A 20,033-nucleotide genomic window follows, 5' to 3' on the forward strand; every position below is an offset into this window, starting at 1 on the left:
TTTTTTAACAAGACAAAAGTCAAGTGTCTTTAATAACGTATGTTGAAGATTGCTCAGGGCAGTCTCTTCATGCTCACAAAGTCAAAGGCATCTTGCCTCTTTGAAAGCCTAAAATCTCTCCAGCACATGCAGAATAATTCACATCACTGCTCCTGAAAACCTTTGAAGCAAATAAACAGAAAAGGCCAGGAAAAAAAAAAAAAAAAAGATTAAGATTTGATCTGAATTTAAACAAGGATTTTCAGGCCAGGCACAGTGGCTCACGCCTGTAATCCCAGCACTTTGGGAGGCCAAGGCGGGCGGATCACCTGAGTTCAGGAGTTTGAGACCAGCTTGGCCAACATGGCAAAATCCCATCTCTACTAAAAATACAAAAATTAGCTGGGCATAGTGGCGTGCCTGTAGTCCCAGCTACTCAGGAAGCTGAGGGAGGAGAATCGCTTGAACCTGGGAGGTGAAGGTTGCAGTGAGCAGAGATCATGCCACTGCACTCCAGCCTGGATGACAAGGTGAGGCTCCATCTCAAAACAACAACAACAACAACAACAAAAGTGATTTTAAATTCTAGGATATATTTATATTAATGACATTTGCCCCTACCCTTTTCTTGTTTACAGAGAAGAAATGCCACCCAACCTCCTCAGTTTTGTATTTATTTGACTGATAAAAGAAAAACTTCAGCTGAATTAAATTTAAAGAAGTTTAATTGAGCAACGAACGATTCGCGAATCAAGCAGCTTTCCCAGCCAGAGTAGGCTCAGAGACTCCCGCACAGCCACGTGGGAGAAGATTTATGGACAGAAAAAGGAAAGTGAGGCACAGAAACAGCTGGATTGGTTACAGGTTGGCATTTGCCTTATTTCAACATGTTCAAGCAATTGGTTACATTTGATTGGCCAAAACTCAGTGATTGGCACAAGTGTAGGCTACGGTCTGTTTACACCTCCACTTGTTACAGTTCACGATGTATAGAAAAACCTTTAGGTCGAACTTAAAATACGTACAGAGGCAGCTTTAGGCTAAACTTGATTTAACATTACTCTGGAGAATTGTTAATTTGAGTATATCATGAATATAGCCATTTTGTGTATAAGAAAGCTATGCCTGGTTTTACAGAAACCTAGTTCAAGAAAAATCAGAAATATAAAACAGACTAATAAGGAAGTGCTTACTCTTATTAGAAAATTATTCACCTTACAGGATAATTTGCACCAGAGTTCATTTTATCTGTATGCATTTGAAATATGATTTTGTATTAAAAGTGTGTACTTATTACTGTCTTAAATTTTACTGCATTTGTCTAATTATCCAGATAATTATGGTTTTTTTTTTTTTTTTTTTTGAGACGGAGTCTTGCTCTGCCGCCCAGGCTGGAGTGCAGTGGCCGGCTCTCAGCTCACTGCAAGCTCCGCCTCCCGGGTTCACGCCATTCTCCTGTCTCAGCCTCCCGAGTAGCTGGGACTACAGGCGCCCGCCTCGTCGCCCGGCTAGTTTTTTGTATTTTTTAGTAGAGACGGGGTTTCACCGTATTAGCCAGGACGGTCTCGATCTCCTGACCTCGTGATCCGCCCGTCTCGGCCTCCCAAAGTGCTGGGATTACAGGCTTGAGCCACCGCGCCCGGCCGATAATTATGGTTTTTAAGAAAGATATGCTTTCACCTGAACTACCCAAAACCTGAGAAATAATGTAATTTATAGAACATTCGAACTGGAAGGGAACTGCGAAACACTTTAATCAAGCTGTAGGTAGATTTGTTTTTTAAATGTTGAGCTTGCAGTTAGAATGTAGATGCAGGAAAGTTGATCAGCATTATCATCACTTATTAATTTATTCTAGCTCTCATTTTGTAAGCATGTGTGTGTGCATGTGTGTATTTGGTGTAAGAAGTTGGCTAAAATTTCCCAGCCTAAAAATGGTCAAAGGAGTATTTTCTCGATCTGCAGTCACATGTTCTACCCCTGAGTTATACCTTCTCCTTCAAGGAGTATTTTCTACTACCACTTCATTCACTAAGTAGCAAATAAAAAGAAAGGAATCTTAAAGTCTTTACAGGTGATTTTTATTTGAAAAATATATGACATATGACGCACATCTATGTACTAATTTTAAATGCTATCTGGTCTTTGTTAATATTTGTCTTAACAAAACAAAACAAAACAAAACAAAACAAAACAAAATCGTGCCGTTGTCAGAGGTGTGTGAACCACAACAGCTCCATCTTAAATAGGAGCTGGGTAAAATGAGGCTGAGACCTGCTGGGCTGCAATGCCAGATGGTTAAGGCATTCTAAGTCACAGGTTGAGACAGGAGGTCAGCACAAAATACAGGTCATGAAGACCTTGCTGACAAAACAGGTTGCAGTAAAGGAGCCGGCTAAAACCCACCAAAACCCAAATGTCAACGAGAATGACATCTGGTTTTCCTCACTGCTACACTCCCAACAGCACCATGACAGTTTACAAACGGCATGGCAACGTCCGGGAGTTACCCTATATGGTCTAAAAAGGGGAGGTGTGAATTATCCACCCCTTGTTTAACATATCATCCAGAAATAACCATAAAAAGGGCAACCTGCAGCCCTCGGGGCTGCTCTGCCTATGGAGTAGCCATTATTTTATTCCTTTACTTTCTGAATAAACTTGCTTTCACTTTGCACTGCAGACTCGCACTGAATTCTTTCTTATGTGAGATCTAAGAACCCTCTCTTGGGGTCTGGATCGGGATCCCTGTCCTGTAGCGTATTTCTGGTGACCATGAAGGGACTATAGTGCAGAAGCCCTGACCCCACGGCTGCCTTTGGGTAAGTGTTGGAGTCCTGAGTGCAGAAGCCCTGACCCCACGGCTGCCTTTGGGTAAGTGTTGGAGTCCTGTAATATCTTTCTGGCGACCAAGGAAGCTACCATACCGTGGAAACCCCTGACCCAAAGGCTAACTTTTGGTAAGTAGTGCGATCTGGTAACGTCTTTCTAGGGAACCACAAAAGGGACAATACTAAGGAGACCCCTCCCCCCAACCCGACCCAAAGGAAATAGACTGCAGCACTGATTGGAGGACTTCGGGTAAGTGGTGGGGTACCCGGGTTAAGAATGGGATTGGGTTAGAGGTCCAACTTAGGGGAGTTAGGGTCTCTCCTAAGACAGAGTGGGTTAGAGGCTCCTCTTAATTAAAGGCAAGGATGCTTGACTTTAGGTTAGAGGCCCAACTTAGGAGGTTTAGAGTTTAGAGTCTCTTCTAAGATTTAGGGGGTTAGAGTCCTCTCTCAGTAAAGTCTCTCTTTACTGAGAGACTGTAAGAACAGGTTTGGCACTATGGGATGTTAACTGCCTTGCACACTTTGCTGATGGCTGTGGGTGACAGGGTTAGGCATGTACAGGATCCTGGGACATACGGACCTATTTCCTCCCTCAAAGGGGAAACTTGAGAGCTAATAGGATGGTTGGAAAATATCCCTCTGCTACCGAGAAACAGCTGCCTGAACTTTTCAGTGTTGCTGCAATGGTGTCTTTCTCGCCTCCCTGAGCATTTCGCTTTCCCCACCCTGCCACAGGCAATGCTTTTCTCTCTCTCCTTTCCCTTTCTTATCTTTTCTATTACTCAAGGCAACCATCTTGCCCAGAGACCATGTGTCGAAACTCCAAGTCGGAGATCGGATTAAAGATGACAGGGCCCATCTGGGGGCAAATTTAAGCCTTGCCAGTTTGATATTGGGTGCTAAGCAGAGTAGCTAATGTCTATATTTTATCACATGTATTTTACTCTGGCCAGAATGAAAAATATTAATTTTCCTTTATGACGCTGCTTGGCCCCCAGGGCGATGGTGCCACAAACCAGATCACTAGGGCCGTTCAGAGAAAAGGAACCCAGAAGTCTGGCATGCTACCAAAGGGTAAGGATTTCTTACCAGTCAGATTTCTGGCTTCTCTCTCTTTCTGTGCAAATGGTTAAATGAATGGAAAAACAAAACAAAACAAAACAAAAAACAGTGCTTATCTCCTCTGTAAAGTTTTGATTAATGTGAAAAAGAATTCTAAGGCTAGTCTTAAACTGTTGTATTTTGTACTATGAATTTGTTTTTCTGTAGAATAAAACATGGGCTTAGAATACCTGTAACCCCATGTTTCAAGAGACCCAACAAGCTGGTCAGTAACAAACTTGGCTGCAGGTCCCTGAAACAAACAAAAAAACTGGATGAAGTCTCCACCTTGTTTCATGTCCTTGGGAGCTTGAGCTTTTAACCACATGGTGGTACCTTCTCTTGGTCTCCGCCTTCCAGGGAACAGGAATTTTAAAGTTCATGTCATAGTCAACGCTAAAAATCATATTAAACAGTGAAAAGCCTTTACAACCTCAAAATTAACTACTCTAGACTTCTGGGAAGGAAAGCGGAGACTGCCCCCTCCTGTAACTCAGTAACTCAGGTTTTACACTTTCACAATGGTGGTCTGGGTTCAATTCCTCACCTAGGAAGTAAATAATTTCTGGCTTAATATCTACATGACCTTGTCTATTCTCTTCTCTGTGGACTGTCTTAAATTTTCCTTTCTCTATGCACCTAGGAGGTTACCTTTGGTAAAGTTCAGAAACTAGAAATATTGGCTGCTTGGCATGGCTAAAGTCAGGTAATAAGAGATCTGAAAGGATTTCTTTCTTTAAAGAGCACTATAGTTAAAAGTCAACTTAGTGAAAAGTAGATAAACAAGCTATAGATATATTTAAAAGGCCTTTAGGTTTTCTCTTCTTGAAACTTGTTTTCTGGAAAAGATCTTTTCTTCTGTTGGCTGAATTATTTTCTTCTTTTTTTTCTGTCTTGCCACTCTTAATGCACACATGAGAGGCCCCAAGATAACTTCTGTTAACCTGGGACTCCTTGGGAAAAACAGAGGAGGCATCACAGACCCCGTTTTGGGGAAAAAAAATCTGTTTTCCTCATGAAACCCCAGGAATTAAAAACAGATAGATCCCTCTCAAAATCAAAGACTCTGTTCTGTTTTACATTGTGTTATCTGACAGTTTTGAATTTTGGGGGTATCAGAAATTACTTCACATTATGAGAGAGCTTTGATGTGTAATAACTAAGTGGGAAATATATGTTAAGGGATGGCTAATAGTAATTATGGAGGGATACTTGACTCTTTGCATACTTGGATCAGAGAAACATGCTCTCGGCCACCTGGAAGATGAGGAAACATCCCCAACCCCACGGGAGATGAGGCTCCCATGAGGAATGGGCTGATTGCCAAATGGGCTGATTGGCTTTGGGTTGTTTTACAATTAAATGCAGAGCAGAAGCACTACACTGTCTTCTCCCATAGTATTTCCCTTCTTTTGGGGATCCAGGAACCAGTACAAAATGATACCCTTAACTATGGGAATCTGTCTTTGCCTTCAGCTGATTATTTGGCCCTAGAAATGAATGCTTTTCTGGCCCTGTTCTTCCAAGGGCTCTACCCTGAAGCCAGTAATCCAATGAAGAAACTGACCAATGAAAATCTTACACGTGCTGAATCTTCTGTCTGTGTATTTATATGTGGCATATGTTTATATATAAACGAGCTCTAATTAATTGGCCTAGAAAAAATGAACAATTAAATAAAATATTTTATCAGAAAAACAGAAACTTTAATGCCTTTTTGTTCACGTGATTTTAGTAATCTTTTGGAAATAAAGACAATTTTAAAGATTATTGGTAAAGTAAAATGTCTTCAAAATGTAGACATTTGGTCTAAATTAAGGCCAGATATCAGATTTACTAACTACTTTAAGGTCAAACTATTTATTTGACTTTTGAAAATTGTTCAATTTACCTCCCTTAAAGCCATTAGATTCTAGATAAGGCCTGGGGACATGTGGAGTTAGCCACACCCCTAACTATACTACAGAGTCAGCTGTTACCTACACGTCTGCCTGGTGTCCTAGACTAGACTCCACACCTAGTACACAATTAAAATTGCTTACTAACCAGGGTTTTCACCAAAGTAAAAGTTGCTAAGAGTTAACATTATAACATGTAATTAAAACTACTAAAGAAACAATTTTATATGCAAGGTGTATAAAGAAAGTAAAATGTGTTTTTGGTGAAAGATTATAAGAAGTCATGGGAATGTGGATTTTTCCAGCCTAAAGTACTAAAGGATTGTTTTAAGTGGAAAAAAAAAAATCTAAAAACTTAAACAGGTTGTGGAAGGTTTATAAAAAATAACGGTAAGAGATTCTGTGTGTGAACATATTAGCTAAAGTTAAAGGAGTATTATTCAATTTTTCCATAAAGTAAACATTGGAATAAAAGCACAATGGATTTTTCTTAGAGCACTGATTGGATCTTTCACAAATAATGTAAAGGGTTATAGAAGGTTTATAAGAATCTTATGGTTAAACATTAAAATTAGGTAAATATGTCTATAAGGTTTTATTAAAAATTGGGTTTAACATTAATAGTACATTAATGTAAAGGTGAAATTTCACTTATTTGATATAAAAATTATACAGGAAGCATTATCAAATATGAAATAGTATTTTGCTTTCTTTGGACTATATTTGCATAAATGTGTTATTATTGTATGTTCCAAAATTATGGGAAACTGCAATAATTCGAATGTAACTTAGTGTATGTTATTAATAATTATAATTGTTTTGTAAAATTTTGTGTGCTACAGAAGTAACCAAATTTCCTTATCAACTGTGGCTTTAATAGTGGCTGTCCTAAAACTTTTTATCATCCACAGACAATTGTAGTCTTGTTTTAATCCTCTTTAGAAGGTGGTTTATAATCAACTCTAGAACTCTAACAGATGTTCCTAAATAAAGGTTTCTAATAACTTTGGATATTGTAACATTAGAATATAGTAAACAAGTTTTAGAACTCTCATGAAGAACTGGAATGTTCATGAATATCAAATAGAACAGGAGTTAGTGGAATTAACTGAACCAATAAAAAACTGAAGTAATCTTTTTAACATTGCTTAAAACACTACTAATCCTTTGTTTTGTTTTTCAGAGTCAAGGAAACTTTTACGCTATTTACAGCTTGTAACAATTGAGTAAAGTACACTACTGTGAACAAAATTTAGAACATATTTGTTTCTTTCTACCTGATTTCTGCAGAGTTTAGAAACTAGCTGTGAGTATTCTTATGGAAATATAGTTATTTACGTAAGTACAATAAGAATCTGCTTTCTTTTGTAACAGGACACAATTGGAGAAATTGGTTAATTTTACCAAGACTTTGACTAGAATGGTGTACTTTTCTTTAAGGAATCAAACTTAACTTGTAAAGGCCTGTGGGGAACTGGCCTCATACCTTCCCTATACATTCCCTGTATAGGGTTTCTGACCTATTTTAAGTAAAGAATGTCACTTTCTTACAGGTCTAGGAGCCCCAAGTTATCTTGGGACTTCAGAAGGAGAAGAATGTACCCAACTCATAGGTATCTGAGGGTACAAACCCATAGCAGGACTCGACTTTAAAAAAATCTTATCTGGGATTCCTTATGAAACAGTTTCATCAAAGCCAATTAAAAGCCTATGTGAAAATAATTCTTCTTATTACACTTTATACAAACAATCCGGCCAAGAATAATAAAACAAATCAGTCTTATCATGATTTGTCTTTAAGAAAAATGAGAAACTGGAGAGAGAGAAATGTGTTTTAAAAACTATGTTATACTTTCTAGTCTCATCAATTGTTTTTAAGTTTGTTTCTACAATTTAGGCTAACCCTACTTACTCCTGCAAACCAACCAGGGCTCCCTGACTACTACACAGAAGAAACAAGAGGGATGGGTAATGTGAAAATCTGGATCAGTATTCTAATTCTGGACATATTAGAATCAAGTAACAACCCCATACCAGCTTAGTTCCAACAGCTGCCCAGTTCGTGAAAAGTCTTCTAATTTAATTTTCTTAGAATAACTTTACTTATTTTACATTACTCTTGTGGAATATATTACTGTTCTACTCTTTGTGTAGAAATAGAGTACAAACTTACTGAATGTTTTCTTAAATTAAACACTTATTAATATTCCAGATATCACCTTTTGTCAAAACTCAAGAGTTGTGAATAGACCTTACCGTACTGATACTTTCTTTTTTTCTTTTCTTTTTTTTTTTTTTTTTTTTGAGTTGGAGTCTCACTCTGCTACCCAGACTGGAGTGCAGTGGCATAATCTTGGCTGACTGCAACCTCCACCTCCTGGGTTCAAGCAGTTCTCCCTGTCACAGCCTCCCGAGTAGCTGGGATTACAGGCTGCTGCCACCACACCCAGCTAATTTTTGTGTTTTTAGTAGAGACAGTGTTTCACCATGTTGGCCAGGCTGGTCTCAAACTCCTAACTTCCGGTGATCCACCTGCCTCGGCCTCCCAAAGTGCTGGGATTACAGGCATGAGCCACCGCACCCAGCCACCATAGTGATACTTTCTGTTTGAACTCTTCTCTACCCTGATGCAAGAAACCGTCATAGTGAGACAGGAATATCATCACTCCTATTCAGCCTAAAGAAGCTACAGAAGATGGATCTTCCTCCCTCTACAACCCTTAAGATTAACAATTCTCTTATAAAAGGGAGAGAGGAAATGTCAGAGGAATGTGAACCAGAACAATTCCATTTTAAATAGGAGCTGGGTAAAATGAGGCTGAAACTTCCTGGGCTGCATTCCCAGACAGTTAAGGCCTTCTAAGTCACATAATGAGATAGGAGGTCAGCACAAAATACAGGTCATGAAGACCTTGCCAATAAAACAGGCTGCAGTAAAGGAGCCGGCTGAAACCCACCAAAACCCAAAGGACGACAAGAGTGACCTCTGGTTGTCCTCACTGCTACACTCCCAGCACTCCAATGCAGTTTACAAATGCCATGGCAAGTCATGAAGTTTCCCTATATGGTCTAAAAAGGGGAGGCATAAATAATCCACCCCTTGTTTAACATATCATCACCCAGAAATAACCATAAAAATGGGCAACCGGCAGCCATCAGGACTGCTCTATCTATGGAGTACCCCTTCTTTTATTCCTATACTTTCTTAATAAACTTGCTTTCACTTCGCACTGCAGACTCGCCCTGAATTCTTTCTTACATGAGATCCAAGAACCCCCTCTTGGGGTCTGGATCGGGACCCCTTTCCTGTAACACAGTCACCCTCACTCTACTCCCTTCTCATCGCTGTATCTTTAAACCTCTAAATCAAGGTACCTTTTAAATCTATCCCAGTGTCTCTCACTGTCCTGAAGACAAATGCACCTCAAACCATGCACACCAAAAAGAACTGGTCGGAGAAGGAGAAAGGAGGTTCGTTGTTGTTGTTGTTGTTTGAGGGAGAGTCCCACTCTGTCGCCCAGGCTGGAATGGATCTCGGCTCACTGTAACCTCCACCTCCGGGTGCAAGCGATGTTCATGCTTCAGCCTCCTGAGTAGCTGGGACTACAGGCATTTGCCACCGCACCAGGTTAATTTCTGTATTTTAGTAGAGACGGGGGTTTCACCAGGTCGGCCAGGCTGGTCTCGAACTCCTGACCTCAGATGATCCACCCGCCTTGGCCTCCCAAAGTGCTGGGATTACAGGCGTGAACAACCGGGCAAGGCCAGAAAGGAGGGTTTTTTTTTTACCAACAAATTTTTAAAAGAAACATAACAAAGCAAAGAATTTTGCCATGGACAGTGGCAAAGTATCTGCTGTGCTGTTTCTGACCCTCCATAAAAATCATGTTCAGAAATGGTAAAAAGGCTAACGAAGGTCAAACAAGAAGAGACAGAATCAGGGCGAAGGGGCACATTCAGGGTTTTCTGGATGTCAGGAAGGAACCGCCGGGGGTGCTTTAGAAGTGGCCAGAGCACGCCCCTGCACGCAGCTTGCACAGAAAGCGCCTGGACGCTCCCTTAGGATCTTTTGAACTCTGGCCGCTCGACAAAAACACCCTTTTGAAAAGGTGGTATTCACTGGGCTGTCAGAATTAAGGAACACCAAATTAAGGCTAATAAAACCGTGTTGGGCTCAGAACTGAGCGCCTTGGTTTTAATCCCGACGCTTTGGATTAATACCAGGGGCTAATTTCAAACATTCAGGGCAGCTCTTTGGAAGAAATAAAGAAGATAGGAACGTCATACAGATTTATTACAGATTTATTTATTAAACAATTTGTGTTTGTTTATGCTGGAAGAGCTGGGGGGTGGCGGTTTTTGCCAAGAGCACCCCTACCAGTTAGGAAAGTGCGAAGGGAGTCATTGCGAAGGCAGCCAAAGACCGAAACAGTGCCCTGCAAGTTTTTCCCAAGTCCCCTTGGGAAAGGCGAGCCTGAGAGGGAGAGGCGCTTTTCACCAAAAGGTATTTTGCAGAGGGCCGGGAGGGAGCTTCCCGCTTCCCGCTTCCCGCTTCCAGCTCCCGGAGTCGCCTGGAGCCTGTGCCCAAAGGTAGGCATGGTAGAGCTGTTGGAATTTGGTTCCCAGCAACCAGCCAGGGTCTTGTGAAGAACCCTTTAGCCGTCAGAAGTTCTCCCCAAAGGGTGCTTGGAGAGGGCTGACCTTTGAGTGGGGTTTATGTTGCAATTGTTCTTTCTTGTTCTTTTCAGCCCAATGTGAAAACAAAGGGCATAATTGGGCCTACTGGCCTACGGGTTGTCGGTGCGTTTCAGACTCTGGGCTAGGAAACCATCCACCCGTGTCGCATTCTCACTCCAGACGCCCCAGTTTTGAGGCGCAGTGGGGACCTTGGCCTGATCATACTCTTCCTTTTAGGCCCTTTGGCCTAGAGGCCAGAGCCGGGTCTGCAGAGACGCGGGCACTCTCTGTCCCCCGCGAGCCCCACCACTGGGTTGCTGCTTTTGCGCCGGTTGCTTCAGGCCGGCCGCCCTTCTTATTTCAGCACAAAAGGTTTGAGGTGCATTGCTTTCTTTGGCGTAAAACCCTTGCCGGGTCAGAGTGAAATCTCTGCTTTTTTTCAGGAGCATTGCAACACAAAAGGTTTAAGGGGGGAAATTGTTAAAAGGAAGCCCTTTTCTCTTTAGGCTGAATGCAGTGGGGAGATTAAAACTTTCATTGAGATTTTGTTGTATTCATGGTGGTGGGGCCGTGAATAGGGCTGGGCAAAGCCCCCAGCGCTGGTGTGTGCCCTTTCATCTCCAGCACATCTTCAGACACAGGTTGTTTTGCACTTGAAAGAGGGGAAAGAGGGGAATGTGGGATTTTGACAGCTGATATTGGCCTCTGAACTCTTGATGGGGATTTTCTAATTAACCCCAAGTACCCATCAGGTGGCCAACAAGGAATGATTTCTGTCAGAAAGGGCAAAAAGTTTCCCATTTTGAGCAAATGGAAGGGGGAATGGTTAACATCCAGAGTAAGGAAATGTATAAAGAGCCTCAATGCAGAATCGGAAAAGCCAGCTGACTGCAGGTTGGGTTGGGTGAAGTGTGGGGACCTCAGTAAGAGAGGCTGTTAAGTACCATTTTGGCACCATCAGATTCAGAACACTTGGGAAAAGTAAATGTGGTTCCTGAGACTCAGAGAAAATGACTCCCTGTGCTTTTGGAAGCCAAGATCAGCTGAGAAGCTTTGGTGAAGAGCTCAAGCTCTTAGTTTTACCATTAGGTCTACATGAGAGACTCCCATTTGTTTGTTTATTGTAATTCTGGTTCCTACTTAAGACTCTTGGCCAAGACCCTAACATACCATACATGCACTGAAATAAATTCCACATGGTTTTAGAGAAAGCACCTCCAGTTGTAGAAATGGCATATCAGCCTTTGTAAATTGAGCGAGAACTACTGATTCATCTGCTCCAAAGCAAAACCATGTGGCTTGTTTTGGAAGAAGTCCTAAGAATGAATAAAAAATTTGAAGTTTGGATGATGAGCTGCCAAGCTCTAAGTCCCTTGGTGATCCAGATTCAGTGTTTTGAGGGCTATGGTCCCTGGCAGGTACATGTTTGAACAAGGCCCCACACAGGTGATTCTTCTGATTGGGCCAAGCTCTAAGGCAGTGTTTCCCAGGTTTCTCTTATGATAACAACACTAAGCTTGTTTTTTTTTTTTTAAAAAACAAAACAAAACAAATTTTGGCTGTCCATCTTCATACTGAAACAAAACTCCAGTGGATGGATTATGGGGAAAAAAAATGTATATTTTTAACAAGCTTCTCAGAGGGCTACGAAGACCCGCAAATCTCCTGATTTTTTTTCCTATGCCACTGGTTGCTGCTTCTCAGCCTTACAGATTCCTTTTAAAATTTAAAATTTATTTTAATTGATAAATAATTATATGTATGTATGGAGTACAATGTGATGTTTTGGTCTATATATACATTATAGAAAGAGTCACTTGAGCTAATTAACAGATTCCTTTTCATCTCCCTGACCTCAAAATGTTGGAGAGCACCATGACCTAGTCTTCAGTACTGTTCTTTTTAAGCTTCACCTCCTGGGTGCACTCCTCCAGCTTTGTAGGTTTCTACTAGAGACCCAGAGTTAACACCTCCAGCTCAGCGTCCCCATGAACCCTAGACTCTCTGTATATCTATTTGCTTGCTTGGTATCTCCACTTGTCCTTGGTCTTTGGTTTGGGGTGTTCTCTCCCCAAGTATAAGAAAGAAGGCCAGTGTGCCTGGAGCATGACATGCTATGGGAGAACAATAGATAAGGTTGGAGTGGAAGAAAAAGGCCGGATCATGTAGAGCCCCTTAGGCCATAGGAAGGAGTCTAGGTTTTATCTGAAGTGGCTTTGGGAGGTTTTAAGAGGTACAGAGAGTTGGGGAGACATTACACGATCTAATTAAGGTTTTAAAAGGACACTTGGGCTGTCATGTGAAGAAGAAATTGTAGAAGGGCAAGAAATGCAGAAGATGGCAGAGCAGTTAGAAGTCTTTTGCAATAGTCCAGGCAAGAGATAACTGTGGCTTAGTCGAAGGGAAAGGAGTGGGCAGAGGGGATAATTTTGAAAGGATGGGATTTAGAGCAGGAGGAACAAAAATCAGGACGACTCCCAGGTTTTTGATTCAGTAAATTAGATGGGGTGGCATTTACTAAGAGAAGAAGATTGTTTTCTATCCATTTTCATGTCACAACACAATTGGTAATATTTGTAAGATTCAGCTGGATAAACTGGAGGAGATTTGCAGATGTCTAAGGTGAAATTTTCATTGTTTTCCATATATGAGGGGATTATAAGAAAATAAAATACAAAGTATTAGGAAGGATTTAAATCTCAAATATGTAAAACATGCAAATATGTCAAAAATGTCTTTCAAACAAAATCTCTTAAAAATGTGATGAGAGGCTGGGCGCGGTGGCTCAAGCCTGTAATCCCAGCACTTTGGGAGGCCGAGACGGGCGGATCACGAGGTCAGGAGATCGAGACCATCCTGGCTAACACAGTGAAACCCCGTCTCTACTAAAATACAAAAAAACCTAGCCGGGCGAGGTGGCAGGCGCCTGTAGTCCCAGCTACTCGGGAGGCTGAGGCGGGAGAATGGCGCAAACCCGGGAGGCGGAGCTTGCAGTGAGCTGAGATCCGGCCACTGCACTCCAGTCCGGGTGACAGAACGAGACTCCGCCTCAAAAAAACAAAAACAAAAACAAACAAACAAAAAATGTGATGAGAAATCTGCTTGGGAACAAGGGGGAACATTGCTTCAATGATCATAACTTGAAAAAAAATGGTTTTAAGCTTGAAATAGCTTATACAATTCTAATAAAGACTACTTAACAATAAGCTCTTAAAATTCCTGAAAAACACAATCAGTGAAACTTGTATTCACACAGGAGACATAAGTTAAACTATTTTATAACCATTCAAAATTTTAATAATTGCAGTTAAATTTTAGAACTTTTAGTGTTAAAATCTTTGATATTTTAAATGGATTTGAAATCCAATCAAATGTTTTCATTTACTGTATTTATGTGTTCATTCAACAAATATTTATTGAAGATTACTATGTTCAGGTACTATTCTAGCCACATAAATACGAAGCACTTCAAAATAATGAAACTCTAATTTGCAGAGTCTGCTTGCCTAACACACCAGCTCATTTGTTACAATATGTCATCTGACATATGGGAAAGGAGAAGGTAGAAACCACCACCTGGAGATGCACCTGTGCGGTCTCTAGCTCCCGCCTCCTTGGCCTGTGCTCTGGGCTCCTTGGACACCTGAAATTCCTCTAGTATCTCAGTGGGTGCCGTACAGCTGACTGCAAAAGGAGAAATCCAGGCCATGCTCAACTCACTGGGAAGGTCAGTGAGGGCCAGACACTACTCATTCGTTTGTTGCATTTGGGAATCATGAAATTGCTGGGCGTGACATCAAGCTCTGTTCAGTAAGACCGCTTTCTAAGGGTGCTTGAGTAGATCCCATAAAGCCAGAGGTAGCTATCCCAGGGCCTCTAGGGGCCACCCTCCCAGCCTAACATGATGCTACCTGTGGGTGCCACAGCACATTGGGTAAGGTGCTTTAACCCAACCAGTTCTAGTCAATGAGCAGAACTATTATGAACTGACTTGTGTCTTCCAAAATTCATTATGTTGAAGCTATAACTTCCAATGTGACTACATTTGGAGAAAGGGTCTTTAAGGAGGTAACTAAGGTTAAATGAAGCCATGGGGTGGTGCCCTAATCCAATATGATTGGTGTTCTTCTAAGAAAAGGGAGAGACACCAGGGATGCAAGCCCACAGAGCAAAGGCCATGTGAGGACACAGCAAGAAAGTGGCCCTCTGCAAGCCAAGAAGAGAGGCCTCGGGAGGAACCTGCCAACACTAACCTCTCGGACTTCCAGCCCCTAGAACTATGAGAAAATAAATTTCTGTTGTTTAATCCACTGAGTCTAAGGTATTTTATTATGGCACCCCCAGCAGACTAATACAAGAATGGAGCCAAATGCAGTGGTTTTCAATCTTGGCTCCACGTTGGGATCACTGAGGAGCTTTAGGCAAATGCCTGGGTTTGACCCTCAGGAATTCTGATTTGATTGGCCAGCTGTGTAACCTGCCTATCTGGACACTTAAAAAGTTCCACAGGTGAAATGTGCAGCCAAGGTAAGAATCACTGGGGCGATAGATAGAAGTTTTAAGGAGACAGATTTAATTATATCTGAAAATAATCCAAACCTTTGTCTTGGGTCAACTAATTAGCACCTGGTATTAATCCAAAGCGTCGGGATTAAAACCAAGGCGCCCAGTTCTGAGCCCAACACGGTTTTATTAGCCTTAATTTGGTGTTCCTTAATTCTGACAGCCCAGTGAATACCACCTTTTCAAAAGGGTGTTTTTGTCGAGCGGCCAGAGTTCAAAAGGTCCTAAGGGAGCGTCCAGGCGCTTTCTGTGCGAGCTGCGTGCAGGGGCGTGCTCTGGCCACTTCTAAAGCACCCCCGGCGGTTCCTTCCTGACATCCAGAAAACCCTGAATGTGCCCCCTTCGCCCTGATTCTGTCTCTTCTTGTTTGACCTTCGTTAGTCTTTTCACCATTTCTGGGCCGGGCGCAGTGGCTCATGCCTGTAATCCCAGCACTTTGGGAGTCCAAGGAGGGCAGATCATCTGAAGTCAGGAGTTTGAGACCAGCCTGGCCAATATGGTGAAACCCTGTCTCTACTAAAAATACAAGACTCAGCTGGGAGTGGTGGTGGGTGCCTGTGGTCCCAGGACTCCGGAGGCTGAGGCAGAAGAATCGCTTGAACCCAGGAGGCAGAGGTTGCAGTGAGCCGAGATTGTGCTCCTGCATTCTAGCCTGGGTGACAGAGCAAGCCTCTGTCTCAAAAAAAAAAAAATTAAATTAAATTTAAAAAAAAAAGAGAGACTTTCATCCTGAAAAGTATTTAAGCAGAGACTGGAAATAGTGTAGGGGTTTTTGGGGAGAGTTTGGACCAGATGACCAGGATGCCATTCCTACTGGCAAATGAACATCCATGTCATCACCCTCACCATGGATTCTCACCTCCACCTGACCCCACACTTGAGCACCCTGGATCAATCTCTTACTGTGTCATTTCTAATCTCCACCACCTATTTTCTCAGTTGCCTTATTTGGATGTATTTCTCTGTGGACTTCCAGGTCCTTACCATTAAAAGAAGAAGCTAAACTTGATGTGTTCTAAGGTCTTTTCCAGATATCAGATTTCTTCATTTTAACCAAATAAAAATATAGCTTCCTGATTGTAATAGGAGATGGGAATTAAGCTGGCAACTTCAAGCCATATCAAGTTCCTCTCCAAGAGAAAGACAGATTTAGCCAATGAGCTATGCTTATTTCTACACAAATTGAATTAGTGGAAAATGAAAGCGTCACCTGCTGGAGCTGGCCATGACAGATAAAGGCTTTCTTAGAATGACTGCCTGGGAAAGAATACATGTGTCATGAGTACACCTGCCAGCCTCGTTTGTAGTTTTTTGCTGCTAGATGCTTACCATCCTATAAGTCAGCACAGAAGAGAAAAGCAGTATTGGGCATGAGGATGATCTCTATACACCCTCTAATCAGTGCTAAAAACTGTGGACTCTTGGGGAAGGGGAGACATCAGAGGTCTTTCTGCTGTTAACCCTCAGGGCCTTGCCTGGAATTTGCCTTGCAGTATATTTTGTTCCTGATGGCCATGGATTTGGGGTCTCAGCCTGCTCTCGGGACTTTGGGTCTTGCCCCTAGCTCTTCCCTTTGGGATTCTCCCTTTCCTAAGTACAATTGCAGTAGGGTGCATCTCACTTGGTTGCACATTTTATGCCACATCTGAAAGTAAACACAGTACTTTGACAATGAACAGTTTTATGACTGATAATGTGCAGAAATGGGGAAAGTAACACAAGTGGTCAACTTGAACATAGTGCAGTGATTTTAAGTCTTACAGGATTTTAGAATCAAAGCCCATGGACTAGTGTTCTTGCTTCTTTCTGAGATGAAAGCTAAAAACTCAGCAGTACTTTCATCCTCTGCATTTATCATCATGAGAATGGACATCACCAACTGTCCCTACTCCCTGCAGACCTCTCAGACACCATCAGTCAGGATACTCCAGAGAAACAGACCAATTAGATAATAGATTAGGCAATTACTATAAATATAGATGTAGATAGATACACATGTATAGATATACATATGCATTTATATACATCACACACACGTATGTGTGTTAAGATACTTATTTTTAAAAATTGGCTCATGAGATTGTGGAGGCTGCAAGTTTGGCATCTACAGGGCGGGCTGCCAGGAAACTGCCTGGAAACTCAGGCAGGAGTTGCTGTTGCCGTCTTAAGACTGAATTTCTTCTTTGGGAAACTGCAGTCTTTGCTTTTAAGGCTTTCAACTGATGAGATGAAGGTCATCGATATTATTGAGGGTAATCTTTTTTATTTAAAGTGAACTGATTGTATATCATAATCACATCTACAGAACATATTCACAGCAATATCTAGCTTAGAGTTTGATTAAATAGCTGGTTGCTATAACCTAGCTAAGTTGACACATAAAGCCAGCTATCACAGACACCAAATGACTAGCAACTTCTGGGTCCAACTTTTGATCTGTGCTTGGTAATCTCTTGGGCTTTAGGAAAAAAATATATCTGGCCTTGGTTTCTTTTTCGTAAATGATCTGGCCTGTCCGTGGACATTGCCCCATTGAAAAACTGGTTTTAGAGGTCAAAGCCAAAGAGGCATGGAACCATAGAATAATATTGATGAAAAGGACTTGAAAACTGACCTATTTAAGCCCCACAACTTACAAATAAGGAGATGGAAACCTAACAAGGAGAGGCTATTTAAAGCCATTTATAAGGACAATAGTGAAGAGACTGTGACCCATGACCACACAAGGTCACTAGAGCCTTGAAATGCCTTGTAACAATAATTGCCGTGTTTTCCTAAACATGGCGCTCGGTGACCATGTGCTGGCCTGGGCATCGGCACCATCGGGCATATTCTCAGGAGTATTCACCAGTTACCTACAAAAGAGGCTTCTGGAGATTAGGCCTTGGCTAGATTACAACCTGTTGGCGTCTACTGAATGTCATGTACTCTGAAGGCAGAAACACATGGACGATGTTGAAATAAAACCATGTAAGAGAAAACGTGGAACTCCTCTGAGGAAAGAGGGAGAAAAACAGGTGACTGATCAAGGAGATCATGCCAGAACTTTAGAGCTTCCCTGCATTGCTCACAACTGGATTGGCCACCTCTTTGGCAGCCGTTACGTGGGAACACCTGAACAGGTGGATGAATATGTGTGTGCATGCACTACAGCACCTAGGCTACTCTGTAAGATGTGAGCATGTGTGTAACACCTGAATGCCTGTGTTCTTACATTCCTATGTGTGAGCTGTCAATGAATGTGTGCAACACTGGAGTGGGAGGTAAAACGCTGGACTGAGGGTGTATAACACTGGAATTTCTGTGGTCAGTATCAGGATATGTGTAACAATTGCCTCCCCATCACGCTCAGCAAATGGCCCCACTTTGGAAAGAAATAGGGGCTATCAGATGAGAACCCACCCAGCTTCCTGTTCTGCTGCCTCCACTCCTACCAGCTTCTGTACTCATCCTCTGCCTTTTCTCTATAATAGGGAAGTATTTCACCTTCTGTCTAAAATCAAAACCTCTACCTGTGCTCCAATTCCACTGGATTCTGCCTCTTCAGGAAATGTCCCTATTGTTTCTCATTTTCCATCTCTTGGGTTTCCAATCTCTATCTCCTGGATGTTTCTCTTTATTGCTTAAATGTGCTCAATTCTGTGCCATGTTAAACAACAACAACAGAAAACCCTACCTACTGCAGTTACTGTCTCCTCTTCCTCCCTCTTCATAGCCAAATGTCTCAGAAGCTCTCTCCATTCTCACTGTTCCATTTTCCTATCTGCCACTCAACTCTCAACCACTCCAGTCTAGCGTGTAGCCTCATCATTCTATCAAAAGAGCACTTGATAAAGCCACCAGTGACCTATGGGTCACTAAATCCAAAGGGCATTTTTTTTTCTAATGAGCATTTTCATATTTTATTTTGACTTCTCAACAGCAGTAAACACCTCTCACCATGCTGTCCTGAAAGCATTCTTTCCCTTTGGCTCCCCAAATAGAACATGTCTGGATTTCCTCCTCTCTCTCTGACTTCTCTTTCTCCCTCTCATTTATTGGCTCATCCTCCTCCATGAAGTCCTTTAAATACTGGCATTTTTCAAATTTCTTGAGCCCTCTTCCCTTCAAACACTAGACTCTCTCCCTATTTGAGGCTATCTGTGCCATGGCTTCAACTTTCCAGATGATCCTCCAGTGTAGATCTCTAACCCAAATATCCCCTATGAGATCTTGCATATCTAGCAGCCTGTTAGCATCTCCACTTAGATGTTTTCATGCTGTCTCAAACTCGCATGTCTAAATTTCATCTTATGCATTCCTGCCTTCCCTGCCCTTAAGACAGCAGCAGCACCAATGAGAACCAATTTTGTCTTCCTCTAGTGTCTTGTTTTCTTTGAGTGAATGGTGTAACCATCCATCAAACTATATAGGAGGAAATGTAGAAGACGTCCTTGACATCCCTGCTCCCCATCATCTCCTAAGCCACTCTTGAATCCACCCCTACATCTCCACTGTCACTGCATTAGCCCAAGTCTCTATCTTGCCTCTACCTCAGCAGTTGCTTTCTGACTGGCCTCTCTGCCTCTACTCTTGTTACCTCTGACTTGGTTGTCCATATTAGAGCCAGCATCATCTTTTCTTAAACAATTATTATTGAAGTATACTATTTATAAAAAGTATACCTGTCATAGATGTACAACCTGAATTTTTACAAACTGAGCCCACCCAATGTAACCAGCACCCAGATCAAGAATCAGAACATTACCAGTCCCCGGAAGCCCCCTAGTGCCTTACTGCAATCACTAACCTTCCCACCAAGAGTCACCACCAGCTAGAAAAATGGTATCATTTGATATGAACTCTTTCATGTTTCCACCAGCACTATCTTTTCAAAAAGTAAATCTGATCACGTCATTCCCCTGTTTAAAATCTTTTCATGGCTTCCCACTGTTCATAACGTAAAGACCAAATTTCTTAGCCTGGCCTATGACACTGAGAA

Source organism: Rhinopithecus bieti, unplaced genomic scaffold (assembly GCF_001698545.2).
Source record: "Rhinopithecus bieti isolate Rb0 unplaced genomic scaffold, ASM169854v2 scaffold_2350, whole genome shotgun sequence".
In the NCBI taxonomy this organism is placed as follows: domain Eukaryota; kingdom Metazoa; phylum Chordata; class Mammalia; order Primates; family Cercopithecidae; genus Rhinopithecus; species Rhinopithecus bieti.